We start from the raw sequence: 22,662 nt of genomic DNA on the forward strand, positions 1-22,662 counted from the left end.
TTGAAAGAGAGATGCTGCTACAGGATCTGATTTTCCTTTGTTATAATAATTTCTTGAAAGACTTTTTAGGGGAATTCAATGCTGAAAATTGGGAAGAGAATAGTACTCTATCTCTATGAAAATTTTTATTTGAATTTTTAAAGATACCTTTAAATATTTCACAACTGAAACTATCTTCTAAGGTCTTGGAATGTAGTTAACAAAAAACTTCTAACCATGGAAGTGATATTCCACTGGGCTCCATTGTTAATTAAGGCCATAGGATGATAATACTATGAAATCCATTCAGAGATATAAGTGGGACAATCTAGCCTATGATAATTTAGGTCTGCACCTAGAAATGAACAAATCTAGGTATGAGAGCCATGCCCAAAGATATTTGCCATCTTGAAAAATTCCCAAGATCTAGTTTAAAATTTTGGTTTTTTGTGCAAATATTAGTTTCAAAATGCATATGTTAGTAAACATTAAACTTATTATCATCTTCATAGAACAATTTAGACCTCATTAAAAGGTTATTATCCCAAGATTCAATTCTAAAATAATCATAATTATTGCTCTAAATTATTTATGTATATTGGCTCTAATATTCATGGTAATGAATGGGAAAAGAAGTATTATTATACCTACACTTTACAAAGAAGGATTCAGGACTATACAAGTTAAATTACTTGCCTAGAACCATTACTGGAGAAGGCAATGGCACCCCACTCCAGTACTCTTGCCTGGAAAATGCCATGGATGGAGGAGCCTGACGGGCTGCAGTCCATGGGGTCGCTGAGGGTTGGACACAACTGAGTGACTTCACTTTCACTTTTCACTTTCATGCATTGGAGAAGGAAATGGCAACCCACTCCAGTGTTCTTGCCTGGAGAATCCCAGGGACGGGGGAGCCTGGTGGGCTGCCGTCTATGGGGTTGCACAGAGTCGGACACAACTGAAGTGACTTAGCAGCAGCAGCAGCAGCAGCAGCAGCAGGACCATTATAGCCAAATAAATGGTAGAACATGGCTCCGATGCATTCTCATACTTCACACCACATCGCATGAGATTTTAATCTGTATGTCTACCTTGAGGATAAAAAGGAGGGCATGTATGACCCAGCATCACTTTTACTGGCTGCCTACTATATGTTGGGCTTGCCTGGTGGCTCAGATGGTAAGAATCTGCCTGCAGTGTGGGAGACCTGGGTTCGATCCCTGGGTCGGGAAGATTCCCTGGAGAAGGAAATGGCAACCCTCTCTGGTATTTTTGCCTGGAGAATCCCACGGATGGAGGAGCCTGGTGGGTTACAGTCCATGGGGTTGCAAAGAGTCAGACATGACTGAGCAAGTAACACTATTATATGCTGAACACAGGGCAAGACATTTTACACACACCACCCTCTTTAATCCTCACAATGCTAGGTAAGTATTATTATTACCAGTATTAATACCAGGTAAGTATTATTATTACCTCCATTTAACACAGAAAACTGAGGCTTAACATAGTTAAAAAGCACAGGTCACACCTTTGAAATATGTATGAAGTTCAGATCTAAAGCCCACTTCTGTCTGATTTCAAAACATAGACACGACCAAACTTTTACTTCCAAATGAATTCTTTTTTTAAAATATATATTTATTTAATTGTAGGCTAATTACTTTACAATATTGTATTGGTTTTGCCATACATCAACATGAATCCGCCACAGGTGTACACGTGTTCCCCATCCTGAACCCCCCTCCCACCTCCCTCCCCGTAAAGGAATACATATCTAGTTTCTGATGTTCCCATTGTTTACAAGTTTTCTAAAGCTCATCTTTTGAAATTCTCTTCTTAGAGTGAGTTAGTAAACCAAAAGTGCCCCCTTAAACTCACTTTATACAACAGCAATACCATATGCCAGAGGACTTTTGTATTTTTCAAAAAATCCAATTTTCTCTCAAAATTTGATATTACTAAGTGAAAGTGAAAGCCGCTCAGTCATGTCCAACTCTTTGCAACCCTATGAACTATACAGTCCATGGAATTCTCCAGGAAAGAATACTGGAGTGGGTAGCCTTTCCCTTCTCCAGGGGATCTTCCCAACCCAGGGATCAAACTCAGGTCTCTCACATTGCAGGCAGATTCTTTACCAGCTGAACCACAAGGGAAGCCCAAGAATACTAGAGTGAGTAGTCTATCCCTTCTCCAGCAGATCTTCCCAACTCAGGAATCGAATCAGGGTCTCCTGCATTGCAGGCAGATTCTTAAACAACTGAGCTATCAGGGAAGCCTACTATCACTGAGAATTTCCCCCCAAAATATGTCCCTGATTTCAAAGTAACTCTAAGAATGTTTTGAATAGTTATAGCACCATTAGATTGATAGTTTCTCTGGGTACTTATTGTGAAGGAACAATGTGCACTTAGGGACATAATTTCTTTAAAATATATATATATATATATATATATATATGTATATATATCCCACAGCTCATGATTATCTCTCAGTCCCATTGTTCAACCAGCCATCAGTCCTATTTCTGCACTGTGTCTATCCCCAGACATATTTTCCATACCTCTTCTCACAAAATGATTCATTAAAGAAAGTCAGACATCCTTATATGAAAGGGGCATCAACCTGTGGAAAGGATCAGGGGCAGCAATTCTCAAGGAGAATTTCTAATCACCCAGAATACCCTCCATGACAGCTCAGAACCCATCCCTTCCTTTTCCCATAGATGAAAAGTCTAACCTGACAAAATGGTCCCACATTCTGCTGGAAATGATAGATCACTTTCAATATTTGCCTCCATTTTGTGGGAACCTTCTCAAAGTAGCAGATAAAGCCTATACACCTATAAAGCCATTGAGTATTTTGATTAGAATCAGCTTAACTTCGAAATTTCAAATCACAAATAGAATATCACTTTTGAGCTAAAAATCCTACTAAGTTGGAAGGAGATTGGCATTTAAACAGATGTCACCAGTGTTTTGGGAAATGTAAATTGAGGTACAGATGGTGACTGCTAGGGAGTTAAGAGCATCTGTGTTTCATGAAAAAAAAAAAGCTATATTTGTGAAAAAATTTTAAAATAATAACTGAAACTCTCAACTTGATTTTGAAAGAAGACAAGAAAATATCCTCGTTGGATGGCACTGTTTGATAAATTTCTTACCATATCAAAGATGACTCAAATTTCTGGATATTAATAAGATTCAAGATGGGGAATTTTACCCTATGTCTTCAGTAAGCCAAAATTAGAACATTTCTATCTAAAAGAACAAGTGCAATCTTGGGAAAGACTGCTGATTCTTCTATTTCAGCCAGTTTTATATCTTAATGTGAGTTCTAAGGAAACTATCTGCCATACAGTGGTAAAGAGCAGGGGGTCTGGAGTCAGAGCACCTGAACTCAAAATCTGGCACTGCGGCCTTGTAGCTGTGTAACTGTGGAACACATTACTTAATTCCTCCAAGCCTCAGTTTCTTCATTTGCAAAATAAAGATCAAAATAATAGTGCTGCCCTCATGGAATTGTTATGAGGATTAGTGCTTAGAGCCTGTCTAAACATCAATAAATATTAGTTAATATCATTATAGGCTTTCTTCCTAATCCTAATCCTGGGAGATCTACACAGATCTCAGAATCATTGACCTACTGCCTCCCCAGGTCCCACATCCCCACAACCCTGTCTTGACCTAGCATAAACAATGACCTAGAAATTTGGATCTCATGAATTAGTAAATGCATAGTTCATGCAGATCATCAATGGTCTAACAAAGGACCTTTGTTAGTCTTTCTAATAGGCCTCTAGATATTTCCCATCAAAGAATCAGCCACTCCAAGTACAAACACTTGAAGTTTTTAACTTAAGCCCTTCTGCAAGATGCAGAAAGCTTTTCAGTTTACCAGGATAATTCATAAAGTTAATATTCCCATTAATGTGACAAACATTCTCAAACCTCAGTGTGCTAAAACAGTTTTGCACTAAAAAGCTAATTTCAAACTAGGAAGAGACCAAATCAATCTCTCTATTTTGTGTATTTGTTTACTTGTGTATATGCCTTTAAGAATTCTTATGCTCAGTGGCTCATATTAATCCAATTTTTCAATGAGTTTTCTCCTTCAGGGGAAATCAAGAAACCAGAAGGTTAATCAATTCAATCATACTAAGAAACCATGTAGGAACCATATAGGAATCCAGACTCCAAGGTTAGAGTTTAATGTGCTACACACCCTACCTGATTGGAATGAGTTTATGAATTAGATCCCATACACAAATGGATGCATTTAGCTTCGTTCATAGCACATCCGCAAACTCATTTACCAGATCCATAAGCACTTGTAAACATTGCTAATGGAGTTTGCTAAATGAATATTATAAACGTAATCCAAATGAGCTCTCCATGGAAATTGCAAATCATATGAAAAATATAGTGCATTCAGTTGTAACACATTTCAGGAACGGTATATTTTAGTTAATTGTGTTAGTATATGATACATGGCTAAACGTCATTACTAGCACCTAGAAAAAAAATTAGCTCTTTCTGCTGGCTCAAAGCCATTCAATCTAGGATACTGAATATTATCAAATCCATCAATCAGATGTCCTTTATTGCTAAGACAGATCATCCAGGTTCATACTGTATCCTTCAGAGAAAGCATCCAGGGCACTTAAGCTTACCTTACTTAAGGTAAGCTTCTTTGGTCTGTGAGAATATCAATGTGTGTTTTAATTGCTCAGTTGTGTCTGACTCTTTGCAATCTCATGGGCAGTAGCCCATCAGGCGCCTCTGTCAATGGGATTCTCCAGGCAAGAATACTGGAGTGGCTTGCCATTCCCTTCTCCAGGGGATCTTCCCAACCCAGGGATCGAACCCAGGTCTCCCACATTGCAGGCAGATTCTTTACCATCTGAGCCACCAGACGGCTTCCAAAATGGCGATCTGGTGGCCTGAAATTATTACTGCAACTTTCAAGACAGCCTGGTTCACTCTTGGACTTGACTAAAAGCTATCCTCTTTAACTAATAAAAGTACAGAAGAAGTTTTAAACATATGGTAGTCTTTTTTCTTTATTTTTTTCATACTGCCATACTTTCAACTTGAATTCTATAATTTAAGTTGCCTTATTTGAATGAAATTTCTATACTCATGTCACTTCTTGCCCAAAGTACAAGCAAGACATAATCTGAGACTCCCAAAGGTTTTCTTATCTTGGTGATGATTTATTTCAGGCATGAGAAAACTAAAAATGCTATTCAAAAATGGAAGTCTGATGCTTTGAAGAGCTCAGTTCTCTCAAAATGTGAACTTCATTTCTCATTTTAGGGAGTGAGAGACTGAACATACAAATGGACAATGGTCAGACCATATATAAAAAGAGAAATCTGACTCCTGCAACTTCAAGCAACTTGCCCAGGAAACCAACTCATTGTCTACCATTGTTTGCCTCCTACAAGTCAGACTTGTAGGAAGTCATGCTGTTATCTCTAGTAACAACCTGGGAAACCAAACAATAATCCTTGTAACAGTCAGCCCCAAACATGCAGGTCTTAATAACTGATAGCCTCTATAATTTTTATTCCTGCTTCCATCTTAGAATCAACCAGAGAAAAATATGTACTCCTAACCAATCACATAGGATATCTCACATCTAGTTATCCACCTACAGCTTCCCCATGTCCACAGCCATCAATCAGAACACATCTGAAGCCTTCCTTTTCATCCACTATAAAACCTCACCATTCCTCTGCATGCCTTTAAATCTTTACCAAAACACAAATGACAGAAGTAGCTCAACCTCACACTATAGCAAAGGCCTTTGTTCTCATTTGGTTGGTCTTCATTATATCTTCAAGAGCAACCCAAATGATGCTTTAGAGGTAACAACAAATTCTGAAATGATGTTCATCTAATTTATGGCAAGGACTGTTGAGGTTTATATCCTGGTAGAGATTATCTTTCGAAGCATTAAAGAGTCTAAATCATTCTGCAAGAAACCATCCCCCAAGATACCATTTATCATATAAATAGACTTTCCAGGAAAAGAAAGTATGAGCCAAGTTAGTGTACACAATCACATTTCTTAAGTCAGCCTAACTTGATTAATACTCTTGCTACCAAGTACTAGATTCCTCTCTTTTTGAGCTCATCTTGCACATTATTTCTCAGTTCCTCTTTCAAAACAAGTTTTAACAGTCAGGGGCTGAGTGTGTACATACAAAGATAATAATGGAGATAGAAACCCTCATGCTCCACCTCCACCCACACCCCCACCCCCACCACCTACCCCTTCACAAGTTCAAAGGCAACCGAGAGAAGAACATCAGTGCCTGACCTTTCCTTTTTTTAGTACCATGTGTTATTTTATCTTTATCTCATTTTATTGTTAACTTGGATGAAGTTCTCAGGCTACATAGAGACTGGAAAACCGATAATAATTTATCTTTTGTGGCCAAGAATTGGAATGTACTGAGTAAATAAATATTATAGTGAATAAATTAGAACACTGACCAAAAATCAATGCCCAAGTTTTCGAAAAAATAGGTCAGATTTTATTCATTCACTTATACCAAATAAAATTTGCTTGTGTTTTTTATTTGTTTGTTCAGGTTATTTGATTTTGAAAGTTTTTAATCATGCAGTGACCTAGAATTATCATGAATATCAATTATGAACACCAATTACCACTACAAAAGTGAAACACAGATAGGTATCATCTCGAGCCCAAAGACGTTTTCCAAGGAGATGTTCTTTTCTCCCTGCAAAAGATGCCACCAACTTATACTACTTTCAGTGGACTCAAGACACTATTTGAGGATAAAAATGTCTTGATTACTCAAGTCTAGAAACTACAGTGAAAACTGTGAGTGCTTATTTTCTCTTTAATGGACATACCTGAGATGCTACTGAGAGTCATAAATGCCTATCTTTTATATCTCTACAGGATTTTTGCAACAGGAGATCTTTAAATGTGGCATAAAATATTTCCTTCATAATGAAGCTTATCCTAAATTTCTAATCAGTTTAGCCAGGCTTCAGAGCATTTTTCTGTTTCTTCCATTCCATTTTTACGATGAGCTGACAAAAACTCAACATAATATTCTAGACAAGACTGTCAATTTATATAATGGCACCTTAATATTTTCCACATTATTCTCACTCTTCTTCCAGTGACTTATTTTTAGGATTGTTGCACATTGAGCAAAGCTCATGATCTCTTCCTTGGGAGGTTATGGCTAATTCAATATCCATCACTGTGTATGATTAGCTTAAATTGTTCTTTCAGATGTGCATCACCTCACACTTGCCTGCTTCAAATTTCATCTTCATCATATTGCCCAATTACCTAGTTTGGTTAAGTCTTGCTGGAGTCCCTTGTGATTCTTATTGGACTGAAATTTTAGGGTCATTGAATAATATCAGTCTTTTGTTCACCTCATCTTATAGATGGTTAATAAATGTATTCAACAACAAAAATCTCCTCTGGTGCAGATCTCTAGGGCATTCTGTTATTAACCTCACTCTGCATCCACGACGGGACCTGACCCCCATTCTCCCACGGCTCTTCCTGGTCTTTTTAGTCCCTGGTCTGACATCTACCTCTAAGGCTGCAATGATGAAGTTTTCTTATCAGTGCTTGGAAGGTAATTTATCAAAATGCCTGTATGGGTCAAAAAAGTTCATATGCACTCCTGGCAGTGTTTGTGTGATCAAAACTTTAAGGAGCAACCAGTGTACCCAATACTGTAGACAAAATTATGCTGATGAGTCATTTTTTATTCTGCTCACCTAATTCCTTCTTTTTTTCTTCTTATATGAATAAAATGCTTACTTTCTTTCAGTTATTTATAAGCCTTCTGGGTTCCTCTTATTAAAAGTCTATAGTCTTAGAACCTACCATTTGCCCACCCTATCTCCTTATCTGTTTAGAACAGTAGCTGGATTTGATTTCAAACTTACATAACTTTGAATTGGTTTGTAATTCATACAAAGTGCATTACTTCTATAGAAAGTACACATCCTAAAGGAAAGAATTAAGTTTCAGTATCATCTTGAGAAGTATTCATACTATTGAATGATTCAATATGAGAAGTCAATCCAAAATGTATTCTGATACATACTGGCCAAGCAAGGGAATAAGATGTCTCTTAAATAATTATTTGTTCACTCCCAAGGCATAGTTTGATTTACATATAAATTTCTAGCAGGATACTCTTAACTGTATAGAACCAAGAGCATTTTGTGTATATTTGGCTCTCTTTAGATGTTAACTATTAATTTAGATTCACTGGCATTACAATCTTGTTGTCTTGATTGTGCAGAATTTAGCATTGTAGCCATATCTAATGTATGAGTCCTAAGTCTTCCCAGATAATTTCCAACATGCCTTCCTGGTACTCTAAGGTAAGTGGAATCTCATTTAATTATATAACTTTGTGATTTGAAATCACATAAATGAAGTAACAGATTCCACTTATCTTTGAGATTCTGGCAGCAGTTAAAAGAACTGAGAGGAAGAAGCAGTTTTCCAGACAGGGAATCCAAATCAAAACATGTGTTATACTTTCAAAGATACTAAGATGGCTAATGGTAAGTCATTTAGTTGCCCAAACTCTCCTCACAAAGGAGTATTCCCTTCATTTCTTAGCTTGTCATTCTGTGAAATAAAATGCATGGATGCAATGGAAGGCTGCCCTTTTAAATTAGGGAAATGAAGCATGGCAAAAGCAAATAAAATAACAATGCTTCATCAAGAAAAGTATTAATACAACCCACAGCTCTCAAATCTCCATCCAAACCTAAAATTGATGATTCAGTTCCACATCCAGATGATGGGATGTTTTTGTTCAGTCACTAAGTAAGTTGTGTCCAACTCTTTGCAACCCCAAGGACTGCAGCACACCAGGCTTCCCTGTCCCTCACCATCTCCCAGAGTTTGCTCAAACTCATGTCCATTAAGTTGGTGATGCCATCCAACCATTCATCCTCTGTTGCCCCCTTCTCCTCCTGCCCTCAATCCTTCTCAGAATCAGGATCTTTTCCAATGAGTTGGCTTTTTACATCATGTGGCCAAAGTATTGGAGCTTCAGCTTCAGCATCAGTCCTTTCAATGAATATTCAGGGTTTGTTTTCTTTAGGACTGACTGGTTTGATCTCCTTGCTGTCCAAGGGACTCTCAAGAGTCTTTTCCAGCACAATTCAAAAGCATCAGTTCTTCAGTGCTCAGCCTTTTTATAGTCCAACTCTCACATCTGTACATGACTACTGGTAAAATCATAGCTCTGATTATATGGACCTTTGTCAACAAAGTGATGTCTCTGCTTTTAATACACTGTCTAGGTTTCAGGCTAATTTGTGCCTGCTATTTCAAAGCTTTGATATATTGTGAAATCTTCCTTTGTGTTGTTGTTATTTTAGTCACTAAGTCATGTCTGACTCTTTTGCAACCCCATGGACTGTAGTCTGCCTGGATCCTCTGTCCATGGATTTCCCAGGAAAGAACACTGGAGGGGGCTGCCATTTCCTTCTCCAGGGCATCTTCCCAACCCAGAGATAGAACCTATATCCCCTGCTTTGGCAGGCAGATTATTTACCCTGAGCCACCAGAGATGCCTTGACATTTTCCTTAGCAAGTTAATAAATATATTTATGGGTATTTGGAGAAATGGTTAAATTGTCATTTGGTCAATGGTTTCCATATTTGGAAAAATGGCCATTGAGCACTAGTATTGCCACTACTAGTATAAACCAAGTACTTTTGGATTGTGCAAAGAGTGAAAAATCAAATCAAGTCCAGGCAGCAGACCCCTAAAAGAAGGTGAATTTCTCAGAGATGGATATTAACTTGAGTGAAGATACCATGTCTTACATTTATTTCCTTGATTTCCCTGTAGTTCTAGGTATTTCGTTGAACAAACAGCTCCTTTAGTGAGTTAGACAAGCTTGTGCCCAACTTGGCCATTCATTGATTCATTCAACAAAGATCAATAACTGCCATTATATGGCATGGGTATAAATTTTGGGCAGGTATCAGAACTGAGTAAAAGTGCACCCTTAGAGCCTAAGTTGTCTGGGTTTCTTATCCTAATTTTGCTTTGATGTTTCTATGATTTTTCTCTTTTATATATCCTGAAGATTGCTATCATACAGAGAAAAGTAGTCAAATATTTTAGTAGTCCTCTTGTTGGATTTTTCCCTTGCCTTTTTCACCTCTTTCATAGAGCATGTAGTCATGCTAACCAAACATAAAATGCAACAGCATGGAGAACATGTTTTGGCTTTGGCTAACCCCCAACAGTTTTAACAGCCATTGATGATATTCACACAAAAACCTGGCTGATGTCACCCTTCTTGGCATCAGGATCTCTGAAATTATCGGTTCTAGTGAATTTCTATTTTCAAAACTATTTAGTGAAATGAAAAGTGTTTCACCATCAGGACATTATTCTTTAATTATAAGGTCTTATTGAGTTCCACGTGTCATCTCAAAGAGATGGGGGCAAAGGAGGAGAAGCAACATAAGTTAATACTTTCCATGTCGCTGGAGAGGCAGGAATTAGGAGGTGAATCCATTTTCCCTTGGTAATGATTACATTTTAGCAGATTTTTTATTTTTGTTTTTAATTTTAATTGAAAGCATGCAAAATCACTTGGATTATTGATCCTACTAAGCTAGTTCTTTCTTGTGAAAATTACGTTATCATACTAAGGTTCTTTAACTTTTTTTTCTGATTAGTCAATAAATCTTTGGTACTTACGATGAAAATTGTGCTGTTTACTCCTATCTATAATAGATAATTTGGGGAATTCTGCGGTGGTCCATGGGTTAGAACTCTGTGCTTTTAATCCCAAGGGCATGTATTCAATCCCTGGTTGGGAAACTAAGATCCCACAAAGTCGTGTGCTATGTGCTAAGTTTCTTCAGTCGTGTCTGACTCTTTGTGACACTATGGACTGTAGCCCACCAGACTCCTCTATCTATGTGATTCTTCAGGCAAGAACACTGGAGTGGGTTGCCATGCTCTCCTCCAGGAGATCTTCCCAACCCAGGGATCAAACCTACATCTTCTGGGTCTGCTGCACTGGCAGGCAGTTTCTTTACCACAAGCACCACCTGGGAAGCCCTACAAAGCCGTGAGCCATGGCCAAAAAAATAAAGAAAAAAAAATATATATATAATACATGATTTGATTACATTTTGTCATCTTACTATATAAAACTATATTATTTTTAAAAATTCAAACATTTTCTAAACATTAAGATGCATCACTACTCCCAAAGTCCTAACTAGAATTTTTCTACACATTAAAGCCATTATTCTACATACTAGAGCCATTATTTCTTCCCTGATCAAGACTCTCTCAAAGTCTAAGAGGGACTCATGAATTGCATTTTCCCCAGTTATCTCTTTCCTAATCTCTGGCCATTATTTTCATCTCCTTGCTCTTAAAAATTCCCCTTGTTGAGTATTTTTTAAGCTTTTCCAACTTAGTTCAGTTCAGTTCAGTCACTCAGTTGTGTCTGACTCTTTTCGAGTCCAAGAACCACAGCTCGCCAGGCCTCCCTGTCCATCACCAACTCCCAGCATCCACCCAAACCCATGTCCATTGAGTCGGGGATGCCATCCAACCATTCATCCTCTGTTGTCCCCTTCTCCTCCTGCCCTCAATCTTCCCCAGCATCAGGGTCTTTTCAAATGAGTCAGCTCTTTGCTTCAGGTGGCCAAAGTATTGGAGTTTCAGCTTCAGCATCAGTCCTTCCAATGAATATTCAGGACTGATTTCCTTTAGGATGGACTGGTTGGATCTCCCCACAGTCCAAGGGACTCTCAGGAGTCTTCTCCAACACCACAGTTCAAAAGCATCAATTCTTCGGCGCTCAGCTTTCTTTATAGTCCAACTCTCACATCCATACATGACCACTGGAAAAACCATAGCCTTGACTAGACAGACCTTTGTTGAAAAAGTAATGTCTCTGCTTTTCAATATGCTGTCTAGGTTGGTCGTAACTTTCCTTTCCAACTTAAGCAACCTGTATATTAGACAGGAAAGGATAAGGAAAAATAAAGAATACCAAAAAATGAGGAATGGAGAAAAAGAGGAAAGCAAACAAGAACGGAAGAAATGTTTTGAAAGCTTGTTTCTGGTGGCTTTGGTAAGTACTTAAGAATACTGACTTTCTGTTTCTGAATTCACTGGAGTTGCCTACCAAGAATGGCTGCAGTCCAGAAAGTGGCCATTGGGCCTCTGGCCCTCTTCTTGTCTATCACTGTATTTATGTAGAATACTGAAGCAGTGTTACTGAACACTTAGAATCCTCTCCTTGTTCTACTGCCTTAATTTGAACTCAAAAATGGCGGGAGGAAGGAGGAATTAGGAAATACAAAGTGGGGGAAAAAACACATTGAATGGACCTTTGCCTTTTAAAAGCATCATGAAGAGTCCTCCTTATGATTTCCTGAAGTCTATTCATCATCTCTTCAGAAATTTATTTTCAAATAAAGATGCAGGACTTTCTTGGTGGTCCAGTGGTTAAGAATCCAGCTGCCAATGCAGGGGATATGGATTCAATCCCTGGTCAGAGAAGAATTTACATGCTGTTGGGCAACTAAGCCTGTGTCCCACAACTATTGAGCACTTTAGGGCCTTTGAGCAGCAACTACTGAGCCCACATGCTCAGAGATCATGCTCTGCAACAAGAGAAGGCACAACAATGAGAAGCCCACGCACCACAACTAGAGAGCAGCCCCTGCTCGCCGCTACTAGAGAAAGCCTGTGCACAGCAACAAAGACCGAGCACAGCCAAAAATACATATATTTTTTTTTAAGATGCAAACTAGTACAAGAACATCCCATCTGCTTCTTAGAACTTAGAACAAATCCTGGTGGCATCTGATATTGCGGAAGAATAATAAATGGAAGTATATAAAGTTTCAAATATAACATAAAATTTTAATAATATAAACTATGTCAATAGGTTTTCTATGTAAAGTAGTAATATATCATCAATATAATATTTATGTAGTAATATATCATCCTTTTTCTAAAGTTCCTAAAACTGAGACAAAACTCTACCCTAAAACAAAAGAAAAAGTAAGTGATGACTAACTGCAGTCATTTGCTCCTGATTTTCTGACCAGCCTGTGCTGTGTTGGAGCTCTACCCCATCCCGATTTTGAGTGTTGGAATCAAGAATGATTCTGTTGCCTGGCAAGGTGTTGAGTGTCATAAAGCAAGGCAGCTTATATTACTGCATTTGTATCTCAAACATCCTCAGTTTTATCAACCATGGAAATCATCTCATGACAAATGAAGAGAAATGAAGTAAAGTTTTTTTTAATTTATTTTTTATTGAAGGATAATTGCTTTACAGAATTTTGCTGTTTTTTGTCAAATTTCAACATGAATCAGCCATAGCTATACATATATCCCCTCCCTTTTGAAACTCCCTCCCATTTCCCTCCCCGTCCCAACCCTCTAGGTTGATACAGAGCCCCTGTTTGAGTTTCCTGAGCCATACAGAAAATTCCCGTTGGCTATCTATTTTACATATGGTAATGTAAGTTTCCATGTTACTCTTTCCATACATCTCACCCTCTCCCTATGTCCATAAGTCTGTTCTCTATGTCTGTTTCTTCACTGTTGCCCTGTAAATAAATTCTTCAGTACCAATTTTCTAGATTCCATATATATGTATTAGAATACGGTATTTATCTTTCTCTTTCTCACCCACTTCACTCTGTGTAATAGGTTCTAGGTTCATCCACCTCATTGGAACTGACTAAAATGCATTCCTTTTTATGTCTGAGTAATATTCCACTGTGTATATGTACCACAACTTCTTTATCCATTCATCTGTCAATGGACATCAAGGTTGCTTCCATGTTCTAGCTATTGTAAATAGTGCTGAAGTGAACATTGGGGTACATGTGTCCCTTTCAATTTTGGCTTCCTCAGGGTATATGGCCTAAGAGTGGGATTGCTGGGTTATATGGTGGTTTTATTCCTAGTTTTTAAAGGAATCTCCATAACCATCTTCCATAGTGACTGTATCAATTTACATTCCCACCAACAGTGCAAGAGTGTTCCCTTTCCTCCACACCCTCCCCAGCATTTATTGTTTGTAGACTTTTTGATGAGGGTCATTCTGATCAATGTGAGGTGATATCTCATTGTAGTTTTGATTTGCATTTCTCTAATAATGACCTATGTTGAATATCTTTTCATGTGTTTGTTAGCCATCTGTATGTCTTCTTTGGGGAAATGTCTGTTTAGGTCTTTTCCCCACTTTTTGATTGGGTTGTGTTTCTGGTATTGAGTTGTATGAACTGCTTGTATATTTTAGGAATTAATCCTTCATCCGTTTTTTCATTTGCTATTATTTTTCTCCCATTCTGAGAGTAGTCTTTTCACCTTGCTTATAGTTTTCTGTGCTGTGCAAAAGCTTTTAAGCTTAATCAGGTCCCACTTGTTTACTTTTGTTTTTATTTCCATTACTCTAGGAGGTGGGTCATAGGGATCTTGCTTTGATTTATGTCATTGAGTGTTCTGCCTATGTTTTCCTCTAAGAGTTTTATAGATTCTGGTCTTACATTTAGGTCTTTAATCCATTTTGAGGTTATCTTTGTGTATGGTGTTAGGAAGTGTTCTAATTTCTTTCTTTTCCATGGAGCTGTCCAGTTTTTCCAGCACCATTTATTGAAGAGGCTGTCTTTGCCCCATTGTATATTCTTGCCTCCTTTGTAAAATATAAGGTACCCACAGGTGCATGGGTTTATTTCTGGGATTTCTATCTTGTCCCATTGGTCTAAATTGCTGTTTTTGTGCCAGTAACATACTGTCTTGATGACTGTGGCTTTGTAGCATAATCTGATGTCAGGAAGGTTGATTCATCCAGCTCCAACTTCTTTCTCAAGACTGCTTCAGCTCTTCTGAGTCTTTTGTGTTTTGATATGAATTGTGGAAATTTTTGTTCTAGTTCTGTGAAAAATGCCATTGCTAATTTGATCAGTCAGTCAGTCAGTTCAGTCACTCATTCGTGTCCAATTCTTTGCAACCTCATGAATTGCAGCACGCCAGGCCTCCATGTCCATCACCAACTCCAGGAGTTTACTCAAACTCATGTTCCTCGAGTCGGTGATGCCATCCAGCCATCTCATCCTCTGTCGTCCCCTTCTCCTCCTGCCCCAAGTCCCTCCCAGCATCAGGGTCTTTTCCAATGAGTCAACTCCTTACATCAGGTGGCCAATGTATTGGAGTTTCAGCTTTAGCATCAGTCCTTTCAATGAACACCCAGGACTGATCTCCTTTAGGATGGACTGGTTGGATCTCCTTGCAGTCCAAGGGACTCTCAGGAGTCTTCTCCAACATCACAGTTCAAAAGCATCAATTCCTCGGTGCTCAGCTTTCTTCACAGTCCAACTCTCACATCCATACCTGACCACTGGAAGAACCATAGCCTTGACTAGATGGACATTTGTTGGCAAAGTAATGTCTCTGCTTTTCAATATGCTATCTAGGTTGGTCATAACTTTCCTTCCAAGGAGTCAGTTCAGTTCAGTTCAGTCACTCAGTCATGTCCAACTCTTTGCAACCCCATGGATCACAGCACACGAGGCCTCCCTGTCCATCACCAACTCCCAGAGTTCACCCAAACTCATGTCCATCAAGTTGATGATGCCATCCAGCCATCTCATCCTCTGTCGTCCCCTTCTCCTCCTGCCCCCAATCCCTCCCAGCATCAGAGTCTTTTCCAATGAGTCAATTCTTCGCATGAGGTGGCCAAAGTATTGGAGTTTCAGCTTTAGCATCAGTCCTTCCAATGCACACCCAGGACTGATCTCCTTTAGAATGGACTGGTTGGATCTCCTTGTAGTCCAAGGGACCATCAAGAGTCTTCTCCAGCACCACAGTTCAAAAGCATCAATTCTTTGTCGCTCATCTTTCTTCATAGTCCAACTTTCACATCCAAACATGGCCACTGGAAAAACCATAGCCTTGACTAGATGGACCTTTGTTGCCAAAGTAATGTCTCTGCTTTTGAATATGCTATCTAGGTTGGTCATAACTTTCCTTCCAAGGAGTAAGCGTCTTTTAATTTCATGGCTGCAATCACCATCTGCAGTGATTTTGGAGCCCAACAAAATAAAGTCTGACACTGTTTCCACTGTTTCCCCATCTATTTCCCATGAAGTGATGGGACCAGATGCCATGATCTTCGTTTTCTGAATGTTGAGCTTTAGGCCAACTTTTTCACTCTCCTCTTTCACTTTCATCAAGAGGCTCTTTAGTTGCTCTTCACTTTCTGCCATAAGGGTCGTGTCATCTGCATATCTGAGGTTATTGATATTTCTCCCGGCAATCTTGATTCCAGCTTGTGCTTCTTCTAGCCCAGGCTTTCTCATGATGTACTCTGCATATAAGTTAAATAAGCAGGGTGACAATATACAGCCTTGATGTACTCCTTTTCCTATTTGGAACCAGTCTGTTGTTCCATGTCCAGTTCTAACTGTTGCTTCCTGACCTGCATACAGGTTTCTCAAGAGGCAGGTCAGGTGGTCTGGTATTCCCACCTCTTTCAGAATTTTCCACAGTTTATTGTGATCCACATAGGCACTCTAGACTGAGTTTGGTAGTATAGTCATTTTCACAATATTGATTCTTCCTACCAAGGAACATGGAATATCTCTCCATCCGTTTATGTCATCTTGATTCCTTTCATTAGTGTCTTATAATTTTCTGTGTACAGTTCTTTTGTTTCCTTAAGTAAGTTTATTCCTAGATATTTAATTCTTTCTGTTGCAATGGTGAGTGGGATTGATTCCTTAATTTCTCCTTCTGATTTTTCATTGTTAGTATATAGAAATGTAAGTGATTTCTGTGTATTGATTTGTATCCTGCAACATTGCTAAATTCACTGATTAGCTCTAGTAATTTTCTGATACTGTGTTTAGGGTTTTCTATGTACAGTATGTCATCTGCAAACAGTAAGAGCTTTACTTCTTCTTTTCTGATCTGGATTCCTTTTATTTCTTTTTCTTCTCTGACTGCTGTGGCTAGGACTTTCAGAACTTTGTTGAATAATAGTGGCAAAAGTGGGCACCCATGTCTTGTTCCTGATCTTAGGGGGAATGCTTTCAGTTTTTAACCATTGAGAATAATGTTTGCTGTAGGCTTATCATATATGGCCTTTACTATATGAGGTAAGTTCCTTCTATGCCCATTTTTTTAAATACTTTTAATCATAAATAGGTACTGAATTTTGTCAAAGGCTTTTTCTGCATCTATGGAGATTACCATATGGTTTTTATCTTTCAATTTGTTAATATGGTTTATCACATTGATTTATTTGCATATACTGAAGAATCCTTGCATCCTTGGAATAAACCCAATTTGATCATGGTGTATGAGCTTCTGATGTGTTGCTGAGTTTTGTTTGCTAAAATTTTGTTGAGAATTTTTGCATCTATGTTCACCATAGTTTTCTTTTTCATGTGTTGTCTTTGTCTGGTTTTGGTATCAGGATGATGGTGGGCTCGTAGAATGAATTTGGAAGTATTCCATCCTCTGCAATTTTTTGAAAGAGTTTTAGAAGGATAGGCAATAGCTCTTCTCTAAATGTTTGATAGAATTCTCCTGTGAAGTGATCTGGTCCTGGGCTTTTGTTTTTTGGTAGACTTTTGATCACAGCTTCAATTTCAGTGCTTGTAATTGGGTCATTCATAATTTTGGTTTCTTCCTGGTTCAGTCTTGGAAGATTGAACTTAAAAAAAAAATCTGTCCTTTTCTTCCAGGTTATCTATTTTTTTGCCATATAGTTGTTCATAATAGTCTCTTATAATCCTTTGTATTTCTGCATTGTCTGTTGTAACCTCTCCTTTTTCATTTCTAATTTTGTGCTTTGACTCTTCTCTCTTTTTTTCTTGATGAGTCTGGCTAAAGTTTCGTCAATTTTGTTTATCTTCTCAAAGAAGCAGCTTTTAGTTTTATTAATCTTTATTATTGTTTCTTTTATTTCTTTTTCATTTATTTCTGCTTGGATCTTTGTGATTTTTTTTCCTTGTACTAATTTTGGGTGTCTTTGTTCTTCCTTTTCCAGCTGTTTTAGGTGTAAAGTTAGGTTATCCAATGTTTTTCTTGTTTCTTGAGGTAGGATTGTACTGCTATAAACTTCCCTCTTAGAACTGCTTTTGCTTCATCCCATAGGTTTTGAGTTGTTGTGTTTTCATTGTCATTTGTTTCTAGAAATTTTTTTATTTTCCTTTTGATTTCTTCAGTAACCTCTTGGTTATCTTAAAATGGGTTGTTGAATCTCCTTGTGTTTGTGTTTCTTACACCTCTTTTCTTCTAATTGATATCTAGTCTCATAGCATTGTGGTTGGAGAAGATATGATTTCAATTTTCTTAAATTTACTGAGGTTTGATTTGTGACCCAAGATGTGGTCCATTCTGGAGAATGTTCCATGTGCACTTGAGAAGAGGGTGTATTCTTCTGCATTTGTATGGAATGTCCTGAAGATATCACTGAGATCCATCTCATCTAAAGTATCATTTAAGACTTGCGTTTACTTATTAATTTTCCATTTTGGTGACTGTCCATTGGTGTGAGTGGGGTGTTAAAGTCTCCCACTATTATTGTGTTACTATCAATCTCTCCCTTTATGTCTGTTAGTGTTTGTCTTGTGTATTGTGGAGCTCCTATGTTGGGTTCATCAGTTCAGTTCAGTTCAGTCACTCAGTCATGTCTGATTCTTTGCGATCCCATGAACTGCAGCACGCCAGGCCTCCATGTCCATCACCAACTCCCAGAGTTCGCCCAAACTCATGTCCATCAAGTCAGTGATGCCATCCAGCCATCTCATCCTCTGTTGTCCCCGTCTGCTCCTGCCCCTAGTCCCTCCCAGCATCAGGGTCTTTTCCAATGAATCAACTCTTCACATCAGGTGGCCAAAGTATTGGAGTTTCAGCTTCAACATCAGTCCTTCCAATGAACACACAGGACTGATCTCCTTTAGGATGGACTGGCTGGATCTCCTTGCAGTCCAAGGGCTCTCAAGAGTCTTCTCCAAAACCACAGTTCAAAAGCATCAGTTCTTTGGTGCTCAGCTTTCTTCACAGTCCAACTCTCACATCCATACATGATAACTGGAAAAACCATAGCCTTGACTAGACGGACCTTTGTTGGCAAAGTAATGTCTCTGCTTTTTAATATGCTAGATATTTACAATTGCTATGTCTTCCTCTTGGATTGATCCCTTAATCATTATGTAGTGTCCTTCCTTATCTCTTGTAATCTTCTTTATTTTAAGGTCTATTTTTGTATGATACGAGGATTGCTACTCCAACTTTCTTTTGCTTCCCATTTGCATGGAAAATATTTTTCCATCCACTCATTTTCAGTCTATATGTGTCTTGAGGTCTGAAGTGGGTTTCTTGTAGACAGCATATATATGGCTCTTGTTTTTGTATCCATTCAGCCAGTCTGTGTCTTTTGGTTGGAGCATTTAATCTATTTACATTTAAAGTAATTATTGATATATATGTTCTTATTGCCATTTTCTTAATTGTTTGGGGTTGATTTTGTAGATCTTTTTTCTTCTCTTGTATTTCTTGACTGTGTAAGTCTCTTTAACATTTGTTGTAAAGCTGGTTTGGTGGTACTGAATTCTCTTAACTTTTGCTTGTCTGAAAAGCCTTTTATTTCTTCATCAATTTTGAATGAGATAGATCCCTGCTAGGTACAGTAATGTTGGTTGTAGATTTTTCCCTTTCAGTACTTTAAATATATCCTGCTATTCCCTTCTGGTCTGCAGAGTTTCTGCTGAAAGATCAGCTGTTAAACGTATGAGGTTTCCCTTGTATGTTACTTGTTGCTTCTTCCTTGCTGCTTTTAATATTCCTTCTTTGTTTTTAGTCTTTGTTAGTTTGACTAGTGTGTGTCTTGGCGTGTTTCTCTTTGGGTTTATCCTCTATGGGACTCTTTGTGCCTCTTGGACTTGATTAACTATTTCCTTTTCCATACTGGGTAAATTTTCAACTGTAATCTCTTCAAAATTTTTCTCATACCCTTTTTTTTCCCCTCCTTCTTCTGGGACCCCTATAATTTGAATGTTGGTGCATTTGATTTGGTCCCAGAGGTCTTTGAGACTGTCCTCATCTTTGTTCATTCTTTTTACTTTATTCTGCTCTTCAGAAGTTATTTACACAATTTTATCTTCCAGCTCACTGATTCGTTCTTCTGCTTCAGATATTCTGCTATGGTTCCTTTTAGAGTATTGTTAATTTCAGTAATTGTGTTGCTTGTCTCTGTATGTTTATTCTTTAATTCTTTTAGGTCTTTGTTAATTGATTCTTGCATTTTCTCCATCTTGTTTTCAAGGTTTTTTTATCATCTTTACTATCATTAATCTGAAATTCAGGTAGTTTGCTTATTTCCTCTTCATTTATTTGGACTTCAGTGTTTCTAGTTTGTTCCTTCATTTGCACAGTATTTCTCTGCCTTTTTATTATTTTTTTTAAGTTATTGTGTTTGAAGTCTCCTTTTCCTAGGCTTCAAGGAAAGTTGAATTCTTTCCTTGAAGAAAGTTGAATTCTTTCTTCCTTTTGGTTTCTGCCCTCCTAAGTTTGGTCCAGTGGTTTGTGTAAGCTTCATATAGCTTCAAGATTTGTGCTAAGTTTTTGTTTGTTTTTCCTCTGATGGGCAAGGCTGAGTGAGGTGGTAATCCTGTCTGCTAATGACTGGGTCTGTATTTTTGTTTCGTTTGTATTTTTGTTGTTTGGATGAGGCATCCTGCACAGAGTACTACCAGTGGTTGGGTGATGCCAAGTCTTGTATTCAAGTGGCTTCCTTTGTGTGAGTTATCACTATTTGATACTCCCTAGGGTTAGTTCTCTGGTAGTCTAGAGTCTTGGAGTCAGTGCTCCCATTCCAAAGGCTCAGTGCTTGATCTCTGGTCAGGAACAAAGATTCCACAAGTGGTTTGTATGGCATTAAGTGAGTTTAAAACACATATCCAAAAATAAGAAATCAAAGATGAACCCCAGACAAATGGCTGTTACAAAATCGGGCAAATAATAATTAAAATAATGAAATATACACATATACATATACACCTTTGAGTAAAGTCAAAATAGTCCAACAAAAATAAAGTACAGTATATTGACTCGGTGAACAAAGAAAATTAAAAATTATATTTACCTGTTAAGAACAAAACTAACTTAAACAAAATCGGAAAACAAAACTAATGCAAGGTGCCAAGTGGGGAATAAAGCAATGGAAACTAAACTAACAAATATCCTGAGAGGAAAGGAAAGAAAGAAAAGAAAGAAAGAAAAAAGTCAAGAAAAGTTAAACAGAGGTAGATGAAGAAGATTTATATTCATTAAAGTTAACTATAAGGGGAAAAGAACCATAGGAAAGGCAAACAAAGGAATAAATGTAGAAAAAAAATATAATAGGTTTAAAAGAATTAAAATTATAAAAAAGAAAAGAAAAAATAGAAGAAGAAAGAAAAAAGGAAAAAAAAAAAAAGGAAAACTCCACAGAACTGCAAAAGCCCAATGTACAGGCAGAGGTTTATAACAACAATAGAAAGTGTGACTGAATATACACATATACATCCATAAGTAAAATCAAAATAGTCCAACAAAAATAAAGTACAGTAAATTGACCTGGTGAACAAAGGAAAGCAAAAATTATATCTACCAGAACAAAACTAATTAAAGCACAAACTGGAAAACAAAACTAAAGCAAGGTGTTAACTGGGGAATAAAGCAATGAAAATAACAAATTCTTTCCTTGAGAGGAAAGGAGAGAAAGAAAGAAAGAATAGATATGCAAAGTTAAATAGAGGTAGATAAAGATGATTTATATACATTAAAGGTTAACTGCAAGGGGAAAAGAACAGTAGGAAAAGCAAACAAAGGAATAAATGTAGAAAAAATAACAACAAGTTCAAAAAATTAAAATTAAAAAAAGAGGAAAAAAAAAAAAAAAACGAGGAAAACTCCACAGACATGCAAAAGCCCAACGTAGAGGCAGAAGTCTATGACAATAAAAAATGTGACTGAGGAAGAAAAAAAGTTCAAAAGCTTAATTGGATTTCTTAGTGCCAATAAAATCGACAACTACAACAGAAGGGGAGATTAAAAGGGGGAAAAACATCCAAAAGAACAAGTCAAAAAACAAGAATAATAAATGTTTTTCTTGAGTCACTGCTGTCAGAGTCCTTTCCTTTGCTGGGAGTCACAGTCCACCTTACCTCCCTAGGATGCCCTCCAAAACTGTGCTGATCTCTGGACCTGCTGTGGGCCCAGATCAGATTCTAATCTGGTCCTACTCCTGTGAGTTCTTGCCTCCAATGTCCACAGCTATCAGAGCTAGTGTGTTTTCTTTGTGGGAGCTCTCAATGGCCTTTTATATATACCATAGACATAGAGTCTGCTTAGTTGATCATGTGGATGTAAGCTGCAGCTTGTAAAGCTGGTGGGAAGGTTTTGGTTCTTCTTCCTTAGCCACATTGTCCCTGGGTTTCAATTGTGGTTTTATTTCCATCTTTACATGTGGGTCGTCCACTGGGGTTGAGCTCCTGAGGTTGTCCTGGAGGGCCTGGGTTTGCCCTTGTGAGGGCCACGTGTGGAGGTGGTGCAGGTGCTTGGGTCACAGGGGTTCTCACAGCACCAGGTACTCAGGG

The sequence above is a fragment of the Capricornis sumatraensis genome, chromosome 19 (genome assembly GCF_032405125.1).
Source record: "Capricornis sumatraensis isolate serow.1 chromosome 19, serow.2, whole genome shotgun sequence".
Lineage (NCBI taxonomy): Eukaryota > Metazoa > Chordata > Mammalia > Artiodactyla > Bovidae > Capricornis > Capricornis sumatraensis.